Source organism: Perna viridis, chromosome 13 (assembly GCF_037379345.1).
Source record: "Perna viridis isolate PV_CMFRI_1.1 ecotype Kerala chromosome 13, ASM3737934v1, whole genome shotgun sequence".
Classification (NCBI taxonomy): domain Eukaryota; kingdom Metazoa; phylum Mollusca; class Bivalvia; order Mytilida; family Mytilidae; genus Perna; species Perna viridis.
This window is the reverse complement of record NC_142457.1, coordinates 12,210,037-12,237,886: the sequence shown is the minus strand read 5'-3', so window position 1 is coordinate 12,237,886 and position 27,850 is coordinate 12,210,037. Positions and strand designations below refer to the sequence as shown.

At 32.5% G+C, this 27,850-nt stretch overlaps 1 pseudogene; it reads left to right on the top strand.

Moving 5' to 3' along the window:
* Positions 1–978: 978 nt before the first annotated feature.
* Positions 979–27,118, top strand: LOC148599612 (chitin synthase chs-2-like; annotated as a pseudogene).
* The last annotated feature ends 732 nt before the right edge of the window (positions 27,119–27,850 follow it).

The window sequence follows — 27,850 nt, the reverse complement described above, 5'->3', positions numbered from 1 at the left end:
TTCAAGGTAGGTATACGTAACACAAAATCGCTCATTTAGATATGAAAGACGTAGTATGTTAACTGCAATAATGCTGCCTTGGCTACAATTCTGCACTTATGTAGGTATGAAGAAGTTCCGTGTCTCATATACTTGATTAATCAATTGTATTCATAATAATAAAAATCATTGTGAATTTAAAATGTTTGAAATCGTAAAAACTACATTTTTTAAATTCTGAAACTCAAAAAAGTAAGATTCCTATATCGGATGAATATTTACATGTCATCAAAAGTTCAAAACCACAATAGCAATGTTCAAGACCAACACTTGATGTGGTGTTTTTCAATTCTTTAGTTTCTAAAGTGGATATCTAATCGTACACAATACGCTGATATATTGTAATGTTTTGAAATAAAATTCAACACTATTCAAATCATTTACACCGTTAAAAGTTGAATGTGAACAAAAGTTGGAACCTTTACTAACATAACCAAAACAAAATGTGGTGAAGTAGCTGCTAGACTTTGCTCATGAGTGTTTTGATATTATTTTTTATTAAGTCTTAATACTGACTAAACCGAGAAGTCAGGGAAGATACACAACGATTTACAAAAGATATTGTATAGGATACTTCTTACTTTCTTTGATAAAAGGTAAGCAGTCGATTGTGAATTAATCGATCATATTAATTGACAGTATTTTGGCATTGCTTTGTGAAATGACAATGGTTCCTCTGATAAGAGTTCTCAGGTTAAAAAAAAATGATCGAATGAAATTACCACTGTTGTGTTGCAAAAATTGATTTTCCTAAATTTGCGATTGATAAATTTCGACAACCAATGACTACAAAATCTGCTAATCTCTACGCATTGAATTATTATATATCATGGTCTTCACGTGATGATTCGTGTTATAGCACTCATAATCAGTCTGTCAAAGGAAAGTCAAGGATGGAAGCTGCAAATTTCGACAAGCAATCACAAGATCTGACGGACAATGATTTATCTAACTCGTCATCTGTTCGGAAAAAAGGAGTCATATTACAGACAAAAACCGAGAGGATACGAAAACAGATACTTAGTCAACGGAGAGTCTAGGGAGAAGTAAGTTGATTTAAAGGAAGACAACTATTGGGGAGAATTTGTTCTTACTTTCTCGGAGTTTATAATAAAATACCAGAAATGTGTCTGCATATTATACCTTATAAAGTTCATCTGTTTATTTATTTATTCAAACTTCATTTTAAAACCTTTCTATAAGCCATTATTTATTTGGATGAGTTTTTATCGTGATAATAACGACATCTTTGGCAAATGTTTACATTAATTCTGATCTTGAATAAGGAAATTTTTATATCCTTGATTATAATATACATTGCCCAAACAGTTGAATAAAGTTTGATATTTTGGGAAAAAGAATGTAATCTGACGCGAAATACTCTAGACAAGTGATATTTTGGAAAAAGATATACCACATGACGTATAAAACAACATCATGGAAAAGATGTTACACGTGTATAAACTTGTTGATATATTGCGTTGATAACAAAATTAAATTTTGGTGCCAATTAATTTTTTTAACATATATTTAAGTTTTAGAACACTCCTCCCGTAAATGCTCTAAGTAAAATCTTGGGATCTTAGTGTTGAATTTGCACACACTCTTATTCTCAAGGATTGAAACTCACGCGTTACTTGGCCATGAATAATTAGTTGATTGATTGATCGTCTTTTTGCGAAGTCTTATTCATTCCAAGAGGAACCTTGATCAATCGAACATAACCTAACTTATAAAAATTCGACTCACCGACCTGGAATTATAATCTACTTGGCGTTTCTTTCTATCCAACAAGTTATCCTGAGTCCGAGTCACCTATTCGTCGTTCTATCTCCCTGCATGATGCATACTTGGCCACGAAGCAGTTACTACCAGACATTTCCAACACTTGAGAAGAAGATACAGTCATGAGACCACCTGTTGTTTTACATCCGTATTGTGGCCGCAATAATGTTTTTCCGTATATTTATCAGTACATGTATATAGTCAGCTATACATATTCAATTAATAAGTCTTGCATAATTATTTACCGGCTATCAGCTATCAAATATGTTACTTATCGGCTTTCTTCTAACTCTTTTCATTTGGGAATCAATATTAAGTATCACCAGCGATAAAAAAAACAAACATCTTGAGTAATTGTAGATAATTCACTTTAATTGATTAATTATTTTATTACTTTTCAGAAAAAGGCCATGGGACGTTTTTGAGATAAAAAACAAAAACCCGAAAAGTAAATCTGATAAGTGGTTGAAAATCATTATCAAGGGAACTAGATTGGGGGTCGTCACCATATTTGCTGCCATAGTATGTGCAACTGCTGTCTTGTCAAAACTGAACCTTACTTGTATGCTGTCAATGCTCAATGCACGGGGCTCATCTGTAGAGTCTAGTCTGAAAACACTAAATGGAAGTGTCGTTTATCAGCATAAAAAAACAGCAGTGGCATGGATATGGGGTATCATTCTGTGTCTAATCGCCCCATATTTATTTACTATGGTTAAATGTTTCCAGAAAATCGTATTTAAGACGGCTAAACCTCTTGACATACCAGTGCTTTGTGTGGTACGTACGATTAATTTTTTTGTTGACTTCTAAGCAGCATTTGTTAGTTCCTTTTGTATAGTGTAGCCTTTGCTTATTTTGCTCATTATTTATAAAAGTATTAAGAATATCAAAATTACACTAAAAGCGATTACACATTTAAAACCATGCTGTTATACGTATTGTTGACGTTTTGGTAGGACCAGGAAATATTGATAACATGGGAAAACTCAAATGTTCAAAAAGGCCTTTTGTTACAATTATTCAATTATTTCTGTCACCTGTTGCCATGGTAATTTAAAAAGCCAGTTCAGTTAATCATTCTGCTACATATAGAAGGGCCACTATATGCTTTTTCAGCTATGTAATTTCAGGTATGCCGTTGTTTGATTAATAAAATGCGAAGCATCTCACGAAATGAACTCAATTAGGAATGAAGTACTTGATATCAATGTTTCTCGATTTTCGTTTTTCTCTTGGGTTTTCTGATACATTTAAGATTAGAATAATCGCTTTACAGATTTTTTGCATATAAAGAGTTTCATTACTAGTTTAATTCTTATTCTACTGAATTAGAATTGACGTGTTTCAAATGTCATAAGTAAAAGTATGGTTTGTAAATAATTTTTTATCTAAATTTAATAATGCATTATAGTTAAGCGTTAACGTATCTACGAATTATTAAATTGCAAATTTGTAGTGGGAATGCACTAGTGGCAAGAACAACTGTGAAATGTCATTATAGCAAAAAAGTGTTATTTTGAAGAATTTTTTCGGTGTGTGACCAGAACCAATGAATTATCAAACAAATGAAATAAAGCAAAATACTTCATGTAAATTTTGTGAGTGAGGTGGCGAATTCATACCAATGAAATCCTCTAAAACAATTTTTAATTTGTATGGTTCCAGTCTTTGTAAAATATGTTTAAATGTGTTTATTTTATCCAAAAAAGCAATGTTTGAATTTATGGATTCACACAAAAATGTGCATACAAAAATGAACAAAGCAGTAAGCTTTTCACATTCAGTCAATACCAACTACTAACGATTGCGCAAAGAACGGAACGACAATCATTTTTGTTTGTAAAATAAAAGTATTGCACAAATGTCAACAAGTGATCCAAAATATCAATACTTAAACAAAAATACATTATCAATGCTTCTTGCATACATTGAGTACTCAATATTGCAAATATACGGTACTAGAGATAACAAAGTTTTCAATTACTAAATATGACTTCTTTTACTGTCCGTCTTCCTATTTTTTCGTCATTTTTTCAGGCACGCATCTTTGAAACTATACACTCAGTCGGACTCTGCATTTTGGTTTTCATCGTCCTACCCAATCTCGATCCTGTGGTCGGTATGATTGTGATGATGAATGTTCAAACGATTCCAGGTTTGTTAAAAATTCTTTATCCGACCCGAAATAAACTTATAATTAGCAATAATAAGTGTCATCAAACGAACAAGAATGCTAAAAACAAACGGAAAGACATTCACAAGAAAGTTAAACAATATGGAAATGGAAGCGCGAACTTAAAAAAAAGCGGCGAAAATGAAGGCAGTCGCGATGAAATTAAAGATAACGATTCTGAAAGGATAGGCAATGGAGAGAGACAACAATAAAAAAATTGGTGTTAGGGACAACCGTAATCACGAATGGGTCAACGGTAAAGGTAATGAAGATAAAGGCAATGACCTTGAAATCAGAGACAAAGAAGTTAAAAACCGAGACAATGGCACTGAAAAAAGAGGCAATGGCAATGAAAACAGAGGCAATGACATTGAAAACAGAGGCAATTTTGCATATAGCAAAGACGAGATCAACATGAATAATGACAATGAACCTGGAATAAAAGGGGATGACGCAAAGTTTAACGACAGTAATTTACAGAAAACAATACTTACTGTTATTATGAATGCAATTATAGCACGTATACATGCCGGAAGTCTTGGATTGATATGTTATTACATTATCAATTCTCCTTCCCAAGATCATGATAATCAAAGAAGAAATACCGTAGTATTATTAGTAGTGGCAAATGTGTGCATATCTGTTATTTGGTGGGAAAACTTCGTTCTGAAAGGAAAAAAAGAATCGGGCGGGTTACCAGGTTTAAAAAGATTTTTAATACAATGTAAAAGTAAAATTTTATTCATAACAATGTTTTGGAATCTTTTCTTGACAATTTGTGTCTTACCTGTAATTTATGGATCCTTTCTTTGTGGCAGGGATTTTATCGATATGATATATTTTAAGCATTCGGGTGATATACCGGTCCAAAGTTCGACTATTTTTGTTGATACTCCTTTAACCGATGGATCAATTTTAAGCATTTGTGAACATATGAAGAAATGGCTTCTATTTATCCTTTCATTCACGTACATATTTCGAAATGGTTTGTGTTTTAAAGTAGGCAAAGCAGCGTGTATTGTGGTTGCGCAACGTGTTGCATTCGGATTACCTCTGATCTTAACTCCACCTATCGCCTTAGTTACTTTACTATATTAAACCTGAATAACGGCAAAAACGAAGGGGATTTCATGTTCGGTAATTGTCTAATAAGATTTCCACATTGGTTAAATGATGACCATAATCCGGTACTAAAGTTTTGTGATAATTCCTATACGTATTTCTGGCCTTTGCTTGTTGGTGGTGTATTAAGTTACTTCTCGCTACTACTAATAACTAACTACATTTGGTCGCCAAAGAAAGATCGCCTCTACTCCACAGAAAGGTAAGCGTATCTCCAACTATATCGTTCCTTCTATATTACTTCTTAATAAAGCGATAGTTTCTATAAAGTCTCGTCTTTACAAATTATGATATTGAATAACAACTATTTAATAAATTCTAAACAGAATATGATATATATTTTAATTAAAGAACTTTCCAATAAATGACATTTATTCAACATACTCTTTTGCGAGGAAAAGACGTCGACATAGAATGACGACAATATCGCTCATTAGTATCTTTGGAAGAGTAATCAAGGGAACCAAGGATATAGCGGTAATTAAATGAATCTAATCCAGGGACAAAGACCAGACATGGAAAACAGACATACACAACAAAGAACATAAAGTAACTAAAATCATACATACAAAGTAACAAAAGCAAATGAGCAACTCGGACTCCACTAACAACTGGGAGCATGGACCAGGTGCACTGGTAGGGTAGGCGTCCTCTGCTATTCTAGAAACACCCACCGAGTGGCTAATAAAAAGTCAAGTCCGGGGTGGAATATCTTTAAAAAAAATACATGTATTAGAATTCGATACCCCAGAATATTAGCAGATTTGTTTAAACTCTTATCCAGAGATAAAATTAACATATAAAACAAATCAGCAAATACCAAACAAGCAAGAACAATGCAATTAAATATATTTTAAACCTGTCATTTCATCTTGTAAAATTTGCGGTGTGTTCCCATTTCGCCTTAGCTGTAAATTACAGGTAAAAAAAGGTAAAAAAGTACTAAGACGAAATGGAAATTTTTATATTTTGTTGTAAAAACAAAACTGTGAACTAATGAGGTGTTGTTATAATAATTATAAGACAAAATAGTTATTAAGTTAATTTTAATCTTAAACAACTAATTTAAGGTATTTAAATACTTTTCAAGTTTTGTCTTGATAAAAATTATTTTTAAAACGAAACTAATTAGATGTATATCACATGTTTTAGTACACATACAATTCGTGGACTAATAAAAAAATAAAATTGTATTAAATACCAATAAATTGACATTATTTATTTGGGTGCATACATAATTGATCCTTAAATAAAATAAGCTAAACATGGTCTAATTGAAAATTAACTTGCTTCAACTTAAAGCTTTGTAACATGTTGCAGTTTTGTTTTTACAACTCCTTAAACAATTTAAACATCGAGGTACATGTATGCTAGTGTCATAACCAGATCATTTTGTCAGCTTCAGTCTGACTACTACAGTTAAAGGAAATGTATCCATTTTTGAGGATTCATCACTACACGTCTTGAAGTTTCAGTGATTATTATATGTTTATGAATCTTCACAATATTGTGCTGCTGATCTCAGCTTGAAACTGTATTCTGCCATTCTTTTTTTTCTGCTATGATTTTGTTAAGATTTTGCTCAATTTTTGTTGGAAATGAACCTTCATTGTTGTATAAACTTATACAAATTTGGATGTGCTTTTTTGAGTGAAATTATTTTCAGAGTTCTAAATCATATTATATTCATTTTGAATTCAGTTCTTCAATTATTATCCATACATGTTGTATCCAAAAATTAAACCAGTGATAAAATCAGAAAAAATGAAAAGGTCTTATATAAAACTTATTAAGACAGTACCCCAACCAAAACAAAAACAAAAAAAAAAAAAAAAACACTTAATTATTCGAAAAAATAAAAATGAATGAAATAATTAATATAAAAATACCAACAAACAATATAAAGATCTACATATTCAAAATATAAGTGTTCATAAGGTTTAAATGCTAAACAAATAAAGTAGCACTTAATTACAAGTTTAATTACATGACAAGTTCCCATTTCGCCTTAGTTCACTCCAAATTTCACTAAGGCGATATGGGAATAGTTTTGTATTTTAAATTTGACAGCTAATGCGAAATGGGAACAAACCAAATTTGCAAATTACAGCATAATTAAAGGCAATTTTATTTCAAATATCCATAATTATAGCCAGTAAATAAAGGCTTCATTTTTAATACAAAGTAAAGATGTCACTAGAATTGTTTTTGAAGTTGTCGTTTAATTACACAAAATATCTTCAAAAACATTATTGAACGTATTTATATTGTAATATAAATATTACAAATTCTTTCCAGTCTAGGTATATAATCCATTTTATTGTGATGCGTGTAAAGGTGTCATTTTGGAATTTTAGTTCAAGGAACAAAATGTAAAAGTTGTTGTTTTGTAAAAACGGCTTTAAACATGAAATGAGGACATTCCAATAATTTATTTATATGCTAATAAAATGTATTTTTTGTATTAAATGATAACCATCGGGTTGATACCACTACTGATGGATCATGAGTCTCCGTGGGTTATTACCAACCAAGTAGTCAGACATGTCTGACCCCGAAGTATTTCATATATTCTTAGTTTAAATTTGCAGTATTACATATCAAAATTCCTCAAAAACTGACGCTTCGTTCCTTTAACAATACATTATAGAACATCTTATTGCTTGATTTTCCTCCTTCTGTAATATTTCGAGTGTTTAAGTACTTTTTGTAAACACTAATTTTTTACTTAAATCTTCCTATGTATTTCTAATACTACTGATCAGACGTGTTTCCTTGAAACATGTGTGCAGCATATCAAAAATTGAATGTTTAAATATGAATTGAACTATGAATGTAATCGTTTTTTTTGTATTTATCATTAATATTTTTTTCAGACTGTTTGTAAATCCACTTTATTGTGGTGTTCTCCTTGAACAATCCTTGATGTTTAATAGGAGAAGAACAGATGAAGAATATAAATCTACCGTTGAAAAGGTGAGTAAACCTCATTTAATTCCATCAAAAATAAGTAAGTTAAAAGGGAAAGAAAAACCAATTTTGACCAAACTTGTATGATTTTGTTAAGAGTATTCTGTCTAGAAATGATCAGATGTTTTTTGGTACATGTACATCGAAAACATGAACGCGGTTACTAAGAAAATGAACAAAAAGGTCAGACAGCAGTTATTACTGTCATAATTTGTCATATGTGAAACTTCAATCAAAGTAGATATGATTTTTCGTTAAGAATAAGCGTTGGGATGTTTTATCCAAGAAAAAAATGACAACTTTCATAAGAACAAAAACCCGAATGTGTCTCATTAAGGTGAGCGATTCAGGTTTTTTAGTGTCTGGAATATTGGTCCAAAATGCTGTATTTTACATAACTTTAGTCCTTTGGGTAAATATATCTGTATTTTTATTTTGTTTTCGGAAAACCCTACATACATCTCCCACTTTACGCAATAACGGTAACACTTACAAAAGCCAATTTCATACACAATCTATTGAATTATCGCAAATCACAGCAACCTAATGACGAACTTGACTGGTCTAGAGCTCTTTCTCTCTGAAGAAGAAGAAATAAAAGTAATCGCATATTTGTGAAAAATGAAGATACATTTGTAGAGCATACTTTTATCGGTGAAAATCTTCCATTTTTAATTGGAAATTTCCACGAAAGCAATACATTCGATACGAACAGTAAATCTTATCCAGTTATTACAAATTTACTTTACAGAGCATGTTGATTTGTAGCCGAACATTTGCACCATATAGTCAATGTTGTAAAACGATATTAAGTGGAGCTTGACTCTTTATTTTGTTAAGCGTTTTAATAAAATTATTTTTATCAAACTAATCCTTCAGTTCAAAAGCCGCTTTGGTCTGTAATTGTAAAGAAAATTTTTCAATTTCATGACAAAAAAGTCAACTGACGTTGGGTCCTAAGTCAAATACAAAACAAATTTATGGTGTATTTAAATGTGTAAGTTATAGAATTAGCGAGAAATTCTTTTCTATGAACAAAGTACTGACCATGAATTTCAGAGACTTTTTGACATTTCAAATATTTCAATGGCAGTTTTTCAGGTGGTTTAATAGTTAATATTAAGTGCAGCGCAACAAAACAATAAATATATCATAATGATTCAATTTCAGAAGCAACACTTTTTTCTGATTGGATAAAAAAAAATTTGACCATCATCTCATAATTCAAATTTTGAAATGAAAATGTGGCATCATCATTCTTTTAGAGTGATTTATTTGATGAATTTTGACACTTGAATTATCTTGAAAGAGTTGTCGGTCTTTTTAAAATACCTCACTGGCCGTGGTGCACACTTGGCATTTAACGTGCTAAACAGACTATTTAGTGTGGTCACGTGGTTTAGGTTAATTCGTCACATACCGAAAGATTAAAACAGTCGACGTCATTCCTTAATTAGAATTTAATGTTAAATGAACAATTGTATAAATTTATAGTTGCTTTTTGTCCATCACATTGGAAAGTTAAAACAACCCGATTTCATAATTCTTATCACGCATTTGTTTTTCATAAGAGACATCGTCAGTACTTGAGACTTTTTATTATTCTTTTTTTTTTCAAGTACATTAATTACACACACACATAATAAAATGTAGCATTTATAGAGAATTTTCACCAACGATATATATGTTTGTTGGAAGCAAGTCACTGGAAATACTTATACATCACACAAAACTCAATGTTGTGCTAAATATAGACCTGCACCTGCCAGTCACTAATCTATCTTTAATCCTGATACATCATTTACGTATTGAACATCTATTTGTAAGTAAAATTATTACTGCGTAGGTTGCATTGTAAACTGCTAGTAAAAAAAAAAAAAAAAAAAAAAAATTATCATTTCATTGCAGTGTCACACGGTTAAAATTAAGTTTGAATTAGTATTTATCTTCTTCCATGATATATGATTATGAGTTCTGGAAGAGGGTTATGTTGCTACAAGATTGAAGTCATCATTACAGAAGTTTTATGGTCGTCATCATGAACTCGTGGATCGTTATGGTGTATCCATCAGCACCATGAAAACTGATTTATTCAACGGGTCATAGTTTTCCTTCCCTCGTTTGTCTACCCCGGACTTGACCTTTTATGAGCAACTCGGCGGGTGTTTCTAGAAAAGCAGAGGACGCTTACCCTACCGGTGCACCTGGTCCATGCTCCCAGTTTTTAGTGGAGTTCGAGTTGCTCATTTACTTTTGTTACTTTGTATGTATGATTATAGTTACTTTATGTTCTTTGTTGTGTATGTCTGTTTTCCATGTTACATTCTTTTGATTACCGCTATAACCTTGGTTCCCTTGATTACTCTTTCGATAATTTTGTTTGCAAATTTATGCATGTGCTCGTTCTTACATACTGCATTCGATAAAGAAGAAGATTTACATAATTGCTTGCATTTCATTTTGTTGAAAGCAATAATTTAATTTTATTGTTTATTTTCTATAAACTAACCTGGTGCTGTGACTCGATCGTTTCGCAGTCCGCAATTAAAATATGTTCGAGCTAAAAATGACTACATGAAGGCACAAATCTTAATTTTAACTTTAATTTTGACTTTAATCAATTAGATTTTGAATTATAAGTAAGCTAAGCTCGCTCTTGAATGTATACTGACACTTGAGAAACTTTTGTCATAGCGAAATACTACACCTGGGTACATTAAAGCTTCAGAAATAGTGAAGATGCAGGATAGCCATAACGTTTTAAAGACGTCTATTTTAATTTTCAAAAACCTACTTCCGGTTGGACGGATCTTGATGAAACCCTGCAATCTACGACGAAACCGTACCAGTTCTACCGAATTTACGAATATTTAGAATGCCCTTTAAGATAAGCCTGAAAGATAAAAGCCGAATATTAGGTGCAAAAAGACATTGCATCGTATAAGAGCAACAAATATTTGTCATGCAACAGTTCATACATTTCATAAAGTAGCCAATTTTGAATTTATTCCCATGAATATTTATGGATTAAGCGTACATGTATACCATTGCATTTCAATAAACCAATGCATCATCGCTTGTATGCCTTATTCTGTTCAACCATTGAAACAACGGCAAACAGACAGTACAGTAAATTAATTACATGCAATAAGTGTTTCATGTGTAAAAGAACAAATTGCAAACATGAAAAGTATGGAATATATGAATAATTTATGGCTTATAAATGAGAACCCAAATCTTTTTACAATTCTAATAAATCTATTTTAAAATCATCTTTCTTGACACATTCTTTAGAGTGTTGAATTTAATTGTGTCACTCCATTGTATTTATTATATACTTACAATCGATACACTCTATATTTCAAATTGAACAAATCATATTCGAAAAGATAATAATATTCATCTCCGATTATTATTTTGTTCTGCAAAAACGTTTTTCTTTATGGACATTAGACCATCTCCTTGTCTCTATTAGCAGATGGCGAATAGTTTTTCAATTTTCAAAGGGTGATCAAGGGTTAATACGATCTCAGTACAGTTAGGTGACTAAGCAAAAAAAAATAACAGTACTGTCTTTCTCTTGTTTTTTTTTTTCAGAGCAACAAACCTAATGTTCCGATCCCAGAATGGCCCGATAATCCAGATTTTAATCCATCAAAAGATTGGTCGAAACTGAGATTAAACGAAACTCCAATAATATACATGTGTGCCACCATGTGGCACGAAACAAAGAATGAAATGACACAAGTACTAAAAAGTATCTGCAGGTACTTTATATGATGACGCATAGAAAAATGCAACGCGTTTGAATTGTCAACAATTTATGATGTTTACAATGAAATTCATTGAAGACTAGACGGTGTATTTTGTTCAATGTGTTTTCTGGTTCTTTATTATCAAATACATTTTTTATCTTGTGTGCCAGTAATCTTAATAATTCAAAAAATGTATAGATTCAGTAGAAATATGAACTTCTGTTAACATCACCATTAACCTTATAAAATGATTAAACTTTGATTCGACTTAGATTAGAATTTAATTGTGAAAACTTCATTTATGTTACTTTTACTAGAATGTACGAGGAACAATGCACAACAAGAAATGCAAGCCTGTTTTTTTTATGTTAACGATCCTGGTTACTTTGAAATGGAAGGTAAATCTTCTTCATTTTTCATTCTCGTCATTACCTACCTTACATATTTTGCATATTTAACAGCCCATTCCCAAAGCTGTTTATTTTCCATTACTGACAGTATTCATCGTATCATACGTTAAATACCTTTTTTATGAATTCACACGTTAATACAATGTTTTGTGTGTCTAATTTTTATCAATAAATGTAAAAAGAATTGTTTTAAAGAGATCTTTTTTAAAACGCTATTCTGTCTTTTGATTTTTTCCATTGTCCCACACTTTTTAGTCTAAATTTCCCCCGTCTCCCATTCTACTCTTAGAATAATAAAATGATATAATAAAATAGAGTTTCTCTTTTAAATATTATTAGTACAATATTGATTTTTTAGGGTAAAATACAAAAATTCATCAAAAATCTAAAAAGATATTTGAGTGATATTTTTTTTTCACCTGGTAAATTTTTTGAATGTTAAATGTTTGAACATTTAAAGTATTGTACCACGAAATACTGCAAAACAAATCAAAGTGAATCATATCCAAATAAAAAAAGGTTGAAGCATCCATTTAAATGGTTGTTTAACATGAGGACGATAAAATAACAATTTACAGAGTTTCATTAAAAGTGGTTAAAAAGGAGTTGTCGATATATGGAGTCTGCAGAAAAGTCAATTTTACACTCGTTTAAACCTTTGATAAATTCTGATCAAATAGCCAGTTATAAATTGCAAGTTATCAATATAAAAACAATTCTCATATTAAAATAATACTTTTATAAAGTTATTTATCCTCTCATTAACACATAGTAGTCATATAGACATGCAACTAAAGAATTGTTAATGTCTTTAATTTATAATTATTAGCTCATATCTTCTTTGACGATGCTTTTGAACCCCACGATGAAAACATAGACGAATACACTGTCAATTCCTACGTCAAGGATCTAATAGGATGTGTTAGCGTTGCTGCTAGGTTTGTATAAATTCAGCTGATTAAAGGAGAATATAACCTAATACATTCATATCGTACTTAATATATGTATACGTTCCCAACTTTTCTCAACGACGACCTTTAATGGACATATTTCAAACCGTTTGAATAAAAACAATATAGTTTATTGTACTTGATTTCGCAATATTTCAATTCCTGTGAAATTTTGAATAGTTCAACGTTATCAACCTACACTGTCCATATTTTAGTCATGCCCCCTTACTAAGGAATCACTTCAGAAATAATGGTGTTTTTTTTATTTTCCCCATATCGACAATGCAATCCTTTTCATGTAATTTTAATAATTATTTATCAAAGTTAGACATAAAATCCCTATTTTGTTATAGTCCTGACCATGGCTATGGGGATTGACCATCGTTTTTTCAAACACCATAATCAGTTTGAAGTTATAGGAAATTTTGCATTTTTTTTAGCTCCCCTGGCCGTAGGCCATGCCAACTATTGGGATCACTTTGTGTGCCTCGCGTCGTCGTTAACAATCTATTCGAATATCTTTTCCTCTGAAACTACTGAATAAATGTGGATGCAACTAAATATGATTTTTCCTTGAAACTTGATATGATTGTTTCTTCGCACATAACTCCAAAACGGGGTTAGGTTTAACCAAATTCGGACATGGGTAAAAGTATTCAGCACGATGAGATCTACATATTGTCAACTTTTGTTAAAACTCTTTTGACCCATGAAGTTATTACCCTTTGTGGATGTTTTTTCACTGTCTTGCTGTTATTACTTTCAAACATCTCCTCCCCAGAAACTACTATACAGAATTCGATGAAAGTTGGTATTACTGTTTTAGGGTATCTTGAAAAAAATAACCGTTTGTATTAGGATCGGTTACAAAATATAGCCACTGTTACTAAAACTGTTACTCAAATAGAACATAGGGGTCAGACAGCAGATTGCTTGCATATTCCCGCAAAATTATTTTCATTTTAAAAAAGGCTTTTTAAAATGAATGTTTGTAATTTAACAATATTGTGTTTAAAATTATTTCCAAATATTTCAAAAATATTATCTTACACCATATGAAAAGATGTTTGCTCATTGATTTATACACTTCCTTGTGAATTTTCCAAGCTGTGTGCATATATGCAACTAAAATAGTATTTTAGTTCGATATTGATGGATCATGTATGACAGCTCTGTGAAAATATTTCTATTAAATCAAGAAACTTAACATATAAATATATGTACTAAAAACAAAATTATATAATAAATACAGATGAGATAAATTCTAATCTCTCAGGGGAACTGTCAGAAGAGCCGGCTCAAGAACAGTTCTAATGGTGTCATAGAACAGTTTTAGAGCCAGCTTAGTTGACAAGTTCTATTAGCGGAACCTGTTCCACTACTAGATCCAGCACTTCTGACAGTTCTAGCTGAGCCGACTTTTATGAGAACAGTTCAATTAGTAGAACCGACACCTGTTATAATTGTCAGAATAGCTAGCTCTAGAATTGTCCGAAATCTGTTTTAAATCTGTCATAGATGTGTTTTTCAGACAATTCTGTGGAACAGTTTTGTGAGAGGTTAGAACTGATCTCATTTGTATAAAAAAGAAAACACACTAAAACAGATATTTCCCTATTTAATGCTATAAAAAAAAACACCCTGTCATCGTTTCCCTCCTATATATCGTTGCTGACAAAGGGTAGTTTTCTTGTCAAAACTTATTTCGTTTGGAATTTTATAGATAAAAAAGATATTTCTAAAAAAATTTTTGCAAAAAGAACATAGTTAATGATATCAACTTTCACATACTTTTGTATATATAAAAATGGAGAGAGGAACTTCAAACAAGGTACCGACATGTTAAGAAAATCTTGTTGTAAGAATGATTAGAAATTCGATGATATTTGAAAACTACTTAAATATTTCAGGATTGTTTACAATAAACTGATAGTGGTCAAACGTCCTAAAAAGGTCCCTACTCCGTATGGTGGCCAGCTGATTTGGACGCTTCCCGGATGGAAGAAGCTAATTGCTCATCTCAAAGGCAAACAAAAGATTCGCCACAAGAAGAGATGGAACCAAGGAAGTTCAATCTTTAGCTGGGTTGCACTCGGGCAAATTGGCTTATAGTATGGTAAATGTTGGTCGGCCGGGCGTGGAAATATTTCTGTAACATAATTGAAACAACTTTAAATCACAGTCGCAATATATTTGGTACACAACTGCAATATGTGGTCCCATATCGTTAGATGCAATTTCAGACCTATCGCCATTCTGTTTACCGACTTTTCGGATTTTTAAACGGTATTCCGTCCAAAATGTTCCAGTACAAAACATCTCACTCTATCTATTATCGCAATTTACTGTATTGTGGGTTTGTATACATTCTTTTAACGTCAGCAGTCATTTCCCTTTTTACTGTGTATCACATCGCTAACATACATGCTCTTCTGTACAGTAAATGTGTATTATGACTAACGAAACTGAATACGTAACAAAATTCTGATTTGCATAAAGTTGGGATATTGGTTAATTTGTAAAAACCTTGGAATAGCGAGTGTGCTCTCTGCATAGGTGATTGATCGAGTTAGAATTACGCAAACAGAGATGTACGCATGTATAGACGTTATTTTAAAGACAATTACACCTTTGCAATGATGCGAACTACAGTTTTCTATTCTAAGTACATTGTAATAAGGCACCTGCAACTCATTTGCTGCATGGTTATTAATACGGAGTACTCGTGCTACCTACAAATATTTGCATCATGTAAAGTTTAACCTAGAAGTGTGAGAAATAACTTCATTGTTGCTGAAAAAGACTGCTATTTTTCAATTAATTTCTCATTATAACATCAAAGTCACCCATAAAGTCATTAAACTTTATAACATACGACTTCAAAAGGCTGAAATTTGAAAAAAGGTCAAACATTTGCATAAATATATGCCTTGATATCTAACCTTTTTACCTGTTTAAAAGATATGCTTATGTTTTTCACAACATACAAAATGTACAACAATTTTAATACGTTTTTTTTGTATTTGTTTAACAAACTCAATTGTAGGTGATGTATATGTATTATTTTCTGGGACACAAACTACTTAGATTGAAGAAGAGCAAAAAGAGTAAGCAAACTATTGCTGAAAACACGTTTATCCTCGCATTGGATGGCGACGTAGACTTTCGGCCGTCAGCTGTGCAACTGCTCGTGGACAGAATGAAGACGAATATTGCCGTAGGCGCTACATGTGGTCGCATCCACCCTATTGGCAGAGGTTGAATTATATATATCTAGATTCTAACAGTCTTTCTATTTTCGTCCTTCTGAGAGACCAGTTACTAGTAGATATAATACATTTAACATATGGTTGGCCTAATTATACAAACATGTATTTTTATTTTAAATCTATACTAGTGGTTATGCATTCCATTATCTGCCGGAAAGTGTCAAGGTTTTATTAGCGAAATATCTTTACCAAATAAAGATTTCTACTATTCTAATAAGTGTGATGCTATAGTTCATTCAGCATATTTTCCTTATTAGAATTTAAACATGTTCTAGAGAAATATAGTTATTTTTGGCGACTGAGAATATTAAGCTAAACATAAATTGTCTTACTTTCTTTACTTAATTTTATTGCTGTACATAATTCTACAAAAGAACTTTTATGAAATGTAATTAATGTATCTTGACTGTCTACTGTCGATGACAGGAGATTTCTCCACATATCAAGTTTTATTGAATTTTGAAACTTTCACCTTCACTTTTGTTTTTATAAGTTGCAAAAAAAAAAACAAAAAAACAAGCATCGATAGACGCTCCTTTGTCGGATACAATAATGGCGATATGAACAACAACATTCCTAGAATGGAGACGTCTGGAATACCTGTTTAAATTGGCCTCTTATCTTAGTTACGTGTGTTTAAGATAAATGTATCAGATGGCTCTTTGCAACTTTCCCGATAGATAATGTTTAAGCAATATTGCAAGGCCACCGAAATCCAATGTATTTCAGTTTTCAATACAGTGAAAGGTTAATATTTCCGTTTTGATAAAAGTCTGTGAAACACAGACGAATGCTTCACTAACAACTTTTTTTTCAAAAAAATACTATACATATATAAGATAGAAGAATTTTTATAAAGTTCAGATTAACATTATCAAAAATAAAAGAGGTTCGCTCTTCGTTCATGTAATAGGTGATAAAATTCAAGATGGTAAAATGTTTATATTTGCATCAGATTTTTTACAAACCCACAGATGGCCAATGTAACTTACAAGTCCTGTTATGCTCAGTCACACATAAATGTTATTCCAAAATCTAGACTTCCACGACTTCGCCGTAATTGCAAATGCTGCAAAAATGTTTCACTTGCACGAGACTTAACGGATGTCAGTACAAACAAAGCTTCACCAATATACGACGAAATGTACAGTCGGTGGACATTTTCGGGAGGTCAAACACAGTATGAATGACATTAAAATACTTATCTTTTGGAACCTTGTTCAGGTGACAAACAGCGGAGGTGCAATCCTTGAACAACGGATCGTCAGTTTCCACCACTTTGATATGAATGCCCAATCTCAGGGTTTTTGTCAAATCTTAGCCTAGTTGTCAATTACTTCTACTTGTTTTTGCTTATTTTTTTCATTTTGAAATGTGTGTGTATTTCCTACAAAGATCAAGAACGATATTGAACGTTACTTTTTTTCTCTATATTCTTGGTTGACAGTTATCCTCTCCACTACTAGTTCTGCCCCTTGACGAAGACCGAAAGGCCAAATATTTTGGAATCACTTCCTTTCTTTTATCACTTTTAATTTGTATTTTATTGGAATTTAGTTCTTTTGTTCTTTAAGGTGTAGCTATTGTTCACTTATTTATTGTTCATTTTTGCCCTTAAAAAGCCACTTCATAATTAATATTCCCTTTTCATCGACCATCTTATTATTTTCATTGCTTGCAAGGTACGCGCAAGTGTGTCTAATTTTGAAATGTTTACATACATATAGTTTTCCTAGCAATATTATCTTAGCCGTTATTCTTAACTTACTAATCTTCGAGAGAAATGAATGGAAACTCAACTTACATTTATACAAAAACAAAGAATACCTTTGCCTTAATGTCCACCAGAGGGTGAATAGGTATTCATATAAGTCAACAAAATTCTTAATTGATGGATGCTTGCAAAACATATTGTAAAAGTAACAAATATAACTGTGCCCAAGTTTCAAACGAAGGAAATTGCTTCGACAAACAGCAAACAGCTTTCCGCACAGAAACGACCACATTTAACTGCACTTACAAATATTTGGCAATAGAAGTTCGACTTTTATCTTAAAGTAATAATGACTATGACAGATAATTTGTCTTAAAGTAATATAAAATTGAATATTTTATAGTTAAAATAAGATTTCATGTTTATTCAATTATCAATGTAGCGCCCTGTAAAACGATGCTAATTTTTGCTTAGGCTACAGAGGTACACTTCAAAATAAAAAAAATGGGGGTGGTCCCAAAGAACGTCATTTGAATTTATTTTTTTAAATCCTCCAACCAATGGAAAAGTCCAGTTTGCACAAACGAGTGCCTTTTTCCTACATTTTGTTTATGGTTTTATTTTCTTTTCTTCTTTGCCATTTATTCAAAGAGGCCAATATATCTTTCTGACCATGAATATGGGTATAATTTTATTGGAATCATACATAGGAACTAAGGAAAGTTTGAATATCCTTATTTATTTTAGAAATGGTTCCTAAGAAACAAATATTTGTAAACTTGGTATTTTGTTCTAAGCTGAGTTGTTTTACATGTACATACAAAAGTACCAACATCATTGGCAAAAGTCGTAAAAGGGCTTTTGAAGGAGATTGTAGAGGCAAAGTGGTGCTCTGTTACTACCCTCTTTCTGCCTCTTGTGTTTGTTATATCAGCTATGTTACACCCTAAAGTAAGACGTGAACAATTGATTTAGAAACTTCATTTAGAAAATTAAAGTAAACAACAAATTAGGGCTAGATTGTAGTAGATAGTGCTATAGGAAGACAGGAGGCCTTAAGTGTGTAAACCTTGTTCGAGTTTGGAGTCTTAATTTCGAGGTTTCTAGTGCTGAAATTTTGAGATTCAAAAAGTCAAAGTTTCAAGATTTATTAGGTTAAAATATTAATATAAAAAAAATATAACTTATCACAAATATTTAAAACTAAACAAACATTTGAAAGGAACGATAACCTCCAAGAAAGATTTTAGGCACGAAATTAGTTTTCGTCAAAGACCAAATATCGCCTTGATATCAGAATCATGGCCCGGTTTGACAATGTAAACAATGCAAGTGCTCCAATTCATTGGATAGTCTTGTCTATTCCGATTGTTAAAAATATATATTGTCATCAAACTAAGAAATGTCTATTTAAGGAAGTATGGTGCTTGATACATGGACTGTTATACTTTCTTGCCATTCCATCGATGTCTATGTTGATGGTGATCTATGTCTTTGGTAATCTCCATGATATCTCGTTGGGAACGAGAGATACAGGAAACATAGCTGATAACCTACAGTCTACCGGAACCCAACAGCAATCGTCAAAAATTGACATTAGAAGCTGGATATTTGGCCATAATACGATGGAAGCATCGAACGAAACATCCGATTTTCATTCTTTATTCGGAAATGTCAAGTGCGTATCACTGAACTTTCAATAGCTGTTTAGGAAATACCATGAATCGATACTTTGGAAATTTGAACAAGAACAAAAAATAAGAAATAAAAAATGGTATGAGTTTATGTTTTGCCTATGATGAACGGAGCTCAAAGTTAGGATACATCGAAAGGTGTTCTAAGATAATCTTAGAATATTCCTCAAACTTATAATGAATTTAAGATGTCATAAGTTGAAAGAATAACACACATGGACGCTGTATATGTTTATGTCATAACGAAAGAATATACAAATTTGATGAAAAAGAGTATTTAGGGCAGAGATAACCCATTAGATCATTTTGTTTCACATTCACTGTTCACGGAATTTTCTTAAAGGCATATTCTCTTCTTTATTTTATGTAATAGCATTAGATACTCTGTTCAAATATTACTCCCTTATTCTTTCTATAGAATAACTTAAGTCAATTTAATTTAAATTACACTTTCCGAAAAAAAAAAACCGGGTTCCTTTCTTTACTTCTTAAGGTGTTTAACGAATTTTGAAATTAAAGTAAATGATATAAAGTGGACCTCTGCTCGAATCTTTTATGTGTCTAAACTTTGACCTCTAATTGACCATGTTAGTTTTCAATCGATGATCTTGTTTTCAAGATGATCATAGTAAGGATAATCCTAAGATAGCTTTGGTTTACACCGAGCGTCTCAGACATCTTAATTGTATTCATATATAAGTTTTCCTTTCCTCGTTTGTATATCCCGGACTTGACTTTTTATGAGCAACTCGGTGGGTATTTCTAGAGAAGCAGAGGACGCTTACCTTACCGGTGCACCTGGTCCATGCTCCCAGTTTGTAGTGGAGTCTGAGTTGCTCATATACTTTTGTTACTTTGCATGTATGATTTTAGTTACTTTATGTTCTGTGTTGTGTATGTCTGTTTTCCATGTCTGGTCTTTGTCCCTGGATTACATTTTTTTTTAAAACCGCTAAAACCTTGGTTACTCTAAGACATGACTCATTCATATCTTAGAATGCGTTCACTAACCCCGGCTGGGATATATATTTTTTGAATGGCACACATTTCAAATACATTTTGTAATTGTTTTTATATCTTCATTGTTTACAAAAAAAATATTTCGTCACATTTCACAAAGGGCGCATTGTAACAAATTCACGGAAAAAAATGATTTCTAACTCTTTAAAAATGTCTGCGGGTGTAGGTGCTGCTCTGTACGAGGGACGCAAAATGATGATGATCGTTTCCGCATCTTCTTAAAAAGACTGGACAGTATGGAAACCTAGAGGAATGCGGAGAGCCAACAAATCAAAATTACTAGTTCAAAAGAACAAAACAAAAAAAAACCAGATCCAAATATTGAGGAAGACCCTATCATTTCACATTACAGAAAAGAAGAAGAAATAAGTACGGTTGTTATAGATATCCTGAAAAATTATTTTCTTATAATATCCAAGATTTAAGGCTAAGCAACACTTAGTCCTTACTAATTCTACAACCTAATCTAGTGGTTTATTTCTTTACTGAAACTAACCTAATCAAAATGTCATTATAATACAAAGCAAAAGTCAATTCATCGAAAAAGGAGGCAGTATCTAGGCGATAAGCACAGTTTTAAGCTTTTTGCTTACCCTCCCCGAAGTACTCGTGTGGATTACTTCCTTAAGCGGTAAGTAAAAATGTCATACATTTTCATGCAGCAACACTTCATTTCAGTTTAAAGGAAAACTTTAAAAAACTCTATGTTAAATTCAAACTTTTACAAGATTTTTTATCTATACAGGACAAGCAAAAGTTAACAAAAAATGTCCCCGAAATCACACACCCGAAACGGTGGTCATTTTTAAAGGAGTTGGACAAAGAATGAATTTGCTTACAGTAAAACACACCGTGGTACCCGGGATACTGCTTCCGTAAAATCCCTCTACAGAGTGTTGCACAAATTAATTCTATTTATCTGAAGGTTTAATTGCATGGCAACAATTTGATCAATTTTAATGCAAATCGTAAAAAATATGTAGGCGCTAGCCAGGTAATTACATGGAAAATAACATCGGTGGGATGGGGTGAAACATGTATATTACCACGTGGAGATGATACATTTGTATTCTAGTTGACTCAATTTTATTGGTGTATTGGTTTGACCTTAAAAGATATAATATAATTGATAGATTTATAAATAACGTCTTCAAATACTGTTGTTAAATTTAGGAGCTTCGACACAATAATTTCATTTTTAAACTTTTTTTAATTGATGTGTTATGCCGAACATACTGGAAAATATACTGGAAAAAAAAGTCGGACTTGAAGTGTCAAAAGATAAAGTGGTTTAAAATTGTAGATGAACCAAGCCTCAGAAAGGGGCGATTGTGCGAGACAAGAAAGGGTAGGCAAGAGCGTATAAAACATTGTCTTTGTTTAGTTTGATACACAAAGTGTCAGCATTTTGTGGTACTACAGTTGCGATCACTTCTATTCTCTCTTAAATTCTGTCAGAATTTGTCAGGATTTCTGTTCTACGACAGCAGATGGAACAGAAATCCTGACAGATCCTGACAGGGTCTGACAGAGGCTGTCCTGGGTCAGGACACATTATGCTCTATTCCCTGACAGAAACTGTCCAGGGTCGTGACAAAAAAAAAATACGAAAAGCTATTCTAAACTGGCATACCCGCGGACAGTTCCTGACACTAAATCTTTCTATTCTGAGTGACGCAATTTAGAACAGGAAGTCCGCGATTAATACAGGGGCGGATTCAGGATTTGAGTTTATGGGGGCGTTAATTGAATTAAATGCCATACAAAGCAAAGCAAAAAATATTATGGGGTGAAACTTGTGGTGAAAATTTTTTATTCTTACCGATTTAGGGGAGGGGTCGTACGCCCGGCACGCCAGTCCTAGGATCCGCGCCAGTAATAAATAAAACTGTGTGACTAATATAAATTAGCTAACCCGATTAGGAAACAAATCTTGATTTCAAAATTTACATTGCATTTCCAATTGTATAGAGAGAGCTCGTCGTGATCCATCATCCCATAATCACTCGATCGTTGTTCATGTTCCAATTTTCGTCGATCACGGTCCAGTCACTCATCGATCAAAAATTATCATTCTTTACGTGTATAATTTTTTTACATTCTGTCATACACCTGTGATATTAATGAAATCAAATTATTTAATTATAAAATTAAAGGTCTATGTTTCGGTTCTAAGTGTAAAAGTCGTAATAAATAACTTTCAGATGTTCTCACGGATAATTCTAACAGTAGTTCAAGACTGACAAAATACTTTTTGATTGAAAGCTACTTTTAATAGCATAAGGGTCACAAATCATTCACAAACATGTTAAAATTGACAATTTTGCATCAAATGGGTGACTGATACCTAAATATTTCGGTAAAAATTCTTCAAAATGCCACTTTTAGCAACGAATATGAGTGATAACACTCCCGATTTCTCTACATAGTCTAATATGTAGAAAATGTAGAAACTAAAAATGTCAGTTTCATATTAGTGACTGTGAAACCATTATTTCAGTAAAAATTCTGCAATATGTATATATATGAGTGCAGGCAGTTTTAATTTTCATGAGACTAAAATGCTTATTTTTTCAATACAACTATATCATGTGGGTGACTGTGACTCGTATATTTCTACGAAAATGTCAAATGTATGAGTCCCCACACTTTTAATTTCTATGAGGGTCTGAAATTAATGACTAAAATGCTAAACTTTTCCATATAACAACCATATAGTGGCTTTGACACATTGATTTGAGTCAACATTCTTTAAAAATGTCACATTCTTGTAAAATGTACGAGTGAGAGCACTTTTTTTCCATGACGGTCTAAAATAAATGACTAAAATGGTAAATTTTTCAATATAAATATCATGTGGTGGCTGCGACGCATTAGTTTGAGTCTGTTTTTTTTAAATGTTATATTCTTCCAAAATGTATGAGTGCCCATGCTTGTAAGTTCCATGAGGGTCTAAAATTAATGATTAAAATGCTATTTTTTCTTCGATATAGCTATCATACACTGGCTGTGAAAAATCAAAATTTTTCACAAATGTCATATTCTTGCAAAATGTATGATTGCGAGCACTTTTAATTTCCATGAAGGTCGAAGTGTAATGACTAAAATGCTAAATTTTTCGATATAAGTATCATGTGGTGGCTGCGACGTATTATTTTGAGTCAAAATTCCTTAACAATGTCATATTCTTGCAAAATGTATGAGTGTACATAGTTTTAATTTGCTTGAAGGTCTAAAAATAATGAATGAAATGCTAAATTTATCAATATAATTATCATGTGGGTGGCTGTGACACATTTGTTTGAGTCAAAATTCTTTAATTAATCTTATTCCTGCAAAATGTATGAGTGCGAGCACTTTGGATTTCCATGAGAGCCTAACATTATTGACTAAAATGCTATTTTGTTTTGTAATATAAGTACCATATGGGTGACTGCGACTAATATATTTCGGTCAAAATTCTTCAAAATGTCCTATTCTTTCAAATTGTACGAGTGTTAACACTTTAAAGTTCCATAAAGGTCTAAAATTTCCGTATAAACTGTTTAAAATGTCAGTATATATAGGTAATTTGTGTCATACAGGTGTCTAGATCTGCAAACAAAAAGAATTTAGTCCAACTTCTTTAAAATCAGGGGCGTAGCAAGTACGGCAGGCAATAGTTTTTGTTGGTACCGCATGCCATACATAAAAGTCGGGTAAAAAATTCAAGTTTAAACATAGCACGGCTTCCTTCCCGTCGTACGAATCGGGATTTGGATGCTACCCTTTTTTTCGTGAGAAGTATTCTCGAGCTAATGACTGTCAGAACCTGTCAGGAACTCTTCTAATCCACGTATCTGTTCTACTTAGAACAGTTCCTGACAGGGCCCATGACAAATTATGACACAGCTTGTCCAAAGTCCTGACAGACCCTGACAAGGTGTGTCGCGGATCAAAACATATTTTTCTGAGAGTTTAGAACTGTTCTATGACAGCGAATCCTGACAGGATCGAAGAGAGGTTAGAAGTGATCGCAGCTGTAGCACGGGGGCTTGCTACGACTATCAAATATGCAGCCCAAGAAGTATATAAACACGAAAAGGGTGATCCCAGATTGGGGGGGGGGGGCTCGCTTCAATTTAACATTTACTGCTCAGCAATCACTTCACAGACAACGAATCGAAGCAATAAACACAACTGTCGCCATAAATTACTTCTTATTAAATCAATACAAAGATTTTTACATCCAAATACCATATTTCTACAATCGTTGTTATATATATATATATATATATAGCCTAGCTGGCCGAGTGGTCTAGGGCGCTGGATTAAGTGCAGGCGGTGTTGCCATAGATGTCACAGCGGTACGAGTTCGAGTCCCGCGGAGGGAACGACCAAAAATTTGCATCGCAAATTTGACAGTTCTAACATCGTTGTGAATTTTTCAGACCTTTCTATACGTTTATATATCTTCCCTGTATCAATTTGATCCGATGGAGCAGTGTAGTGAATAGAGTCGTCACATTCTGAGACGTTGTATATATCATAGTTATATTTTTATTGCAATGATTCGTCTTGGTTCATGATATTTTGATGTTACTCCCGATTTTCACTTATGCATATCAGCTTGTTATATAGCCATTAAAACACAACAATAAACTGTAAAAACTTAATCTATACTTGTTAAAGAAACGCATTGTTGTTTATACATATCTGTAAAAGTGACATGATCTTTTATGAAAGCTGAGATGTTCAAAAACCACAGTAAAGTTAAATGTATCCGTCACCAGTCAATCGACGGTGGATTGATCTATTCACAAAGTGATTTTTTCTGAATTATATGGTCGAAAAACAGAACTGCATTTAATAGATATTTAAAAGTAATAATTAGCATTTTCGTCTCTCAGAAAAACAAGGAGGAAAAACAGTTCACAGAAATGACCTGATCAACCCTTAATGGATTGAAGATATAGGAATAAGCAAATATGGCAATTAAAAATACATGGAAAAGAAGGACATCATTTTTGGAAACAATTAATTGATAAATATCTAAAGCCTTTAACGATTGACCGTGCTCACAAGACGCGTGTTGAGGAGGCCTTGCTTGGGTTAAGAAATAAAGTTTGCTTGGCTTTTCTTCTGATGAATGCACTGTTCATCACTATTGTTTATACACTTACAGAAGTAAACAAAGAGGAAGACGGAACTTTAGCAATACCACTCCCGTGTGGAGAAGACAAAATTAAAGGCGATAAAGGTTGCGGTCAAGGTCACATCGAACCGATTTCCTTTGCGTTCACAGCGGTTTTTGGCATAATGCTTCTCGTTCAGTTCATCTGTATGTTGATCCATCGGTGCTCTACATTTCTACATGTCATTGCGTCGCCAACTGCGGAAATCAGTCTACTAACAAATCTGCAAAATACACTGAAAGCAAATGTTTCTAGAACCAAATATGAAGAAACTAAGAAACACAAAATAACTGTGCACGAAGGTTTGAAACTTGCCAGAGATTTCCAAAAGGATGAACAGGAAGATATAGAAACGTCTTCTTCGTCTTCTCAAGGTATGAGTGGTGTTGATTTTGAATTTGGTGATGACCTTATAAAAAACAAAGAAATCCTCTATCGTGGTAAGTAAATTAAAGAACAGACAGAACAAACTTTGTTCCAATACACTAAGCAACAATTTCGTTAAACATTACTCGAAACTCAAACAAATTGTTGATGCCGAAGATAACGATAAGATCAGTCCTACTAGTAATGGAGATAAATTTGACAAAAGCCCAGACGAAGAACGAACCCGCTCTATAACTCAAATATTTGGACCAACACTACTGACGCAGAAATCTTTTCAAACAATTGTCAGTTTAATGCAAAACGACAGTATAAAAACACAAATTAGTAAGAAAGCAGAGCGCCTGCAAAAACTAAAACAACTGAAGAAAGAGAAAGCAGAACTTCAATTTGTTGATTTGGTGAAGCGAAATAAAGGAACAAAAACTTTTGCAAATGCTACAGATCTCGTGATGAGGAAAATGAAGCTAGATAATATTGGTGAAAAAATAGAAAATCTAACACCGGATTTATGGAATTCTTCAGATAGTTCCGACAGTTACGATGATGAAGATAATATCGTCAAAAATCTTTCTGATGATAGCGATATTTCTGAATGTGAACCCAGCGGAAAACCTTTCCGTGGTAGCTTCCATGTCAAAACCTTTCCGTGGTAACCTCCATGTCAACTCATCTCAAGAGCCAGGTGACAATTTACAAAATGCTGATATTTTATTCTAAGTTAAATAAAAATGGGTGAAATATATACAAGAATGTTTATATAAATTGAAACTGCGTTGACTCGATTGTCATGAGATCACGATTTTAGTTTGGAAGCCAATGAATTACACGTGGGTAGTGTTTTGTCTGGACTAGTTGTATACATGTATTTAGGCACAACTGCAAACACATTTTTAAAAGTTACAGAAGTATTAAAAAAATATTTATGTCACTAGAATTCATGCTCTATTTAACAAAAAAAACCCCTTCTACTAAATGTTGCATTTGTGGGTTTGTTTACATAATTGTTTTTACTCTAATCCATTTTGATCATCTTGAATAGCTTGTTTTACTTGAAATAATGTCATAGTAAATGTTGGGTAATGAACGATATAGTGGTTAAAGTTTCATCCTAATAAATTAGTTATTACCTCAACATAAAGTAATTGTCAAAACTGTAATAGCATATAAGTACCATTCTGTGTAGGAATCAGACAATGGGTGGCACGTCATATTTTTTTTTAATTTTGGTCTCTTTCCTCCAATATATTCAATTCATCTAGTAAACAGCTGAAAAGTTAATTAAATTTATGCTGAAACATCTGTGACATAGATATTTTTTGACTACGTATATAAAGAAAAAGTGCGGGAAAATTTTCCTGCCATTTTTACATAGTGCATTTCAACTA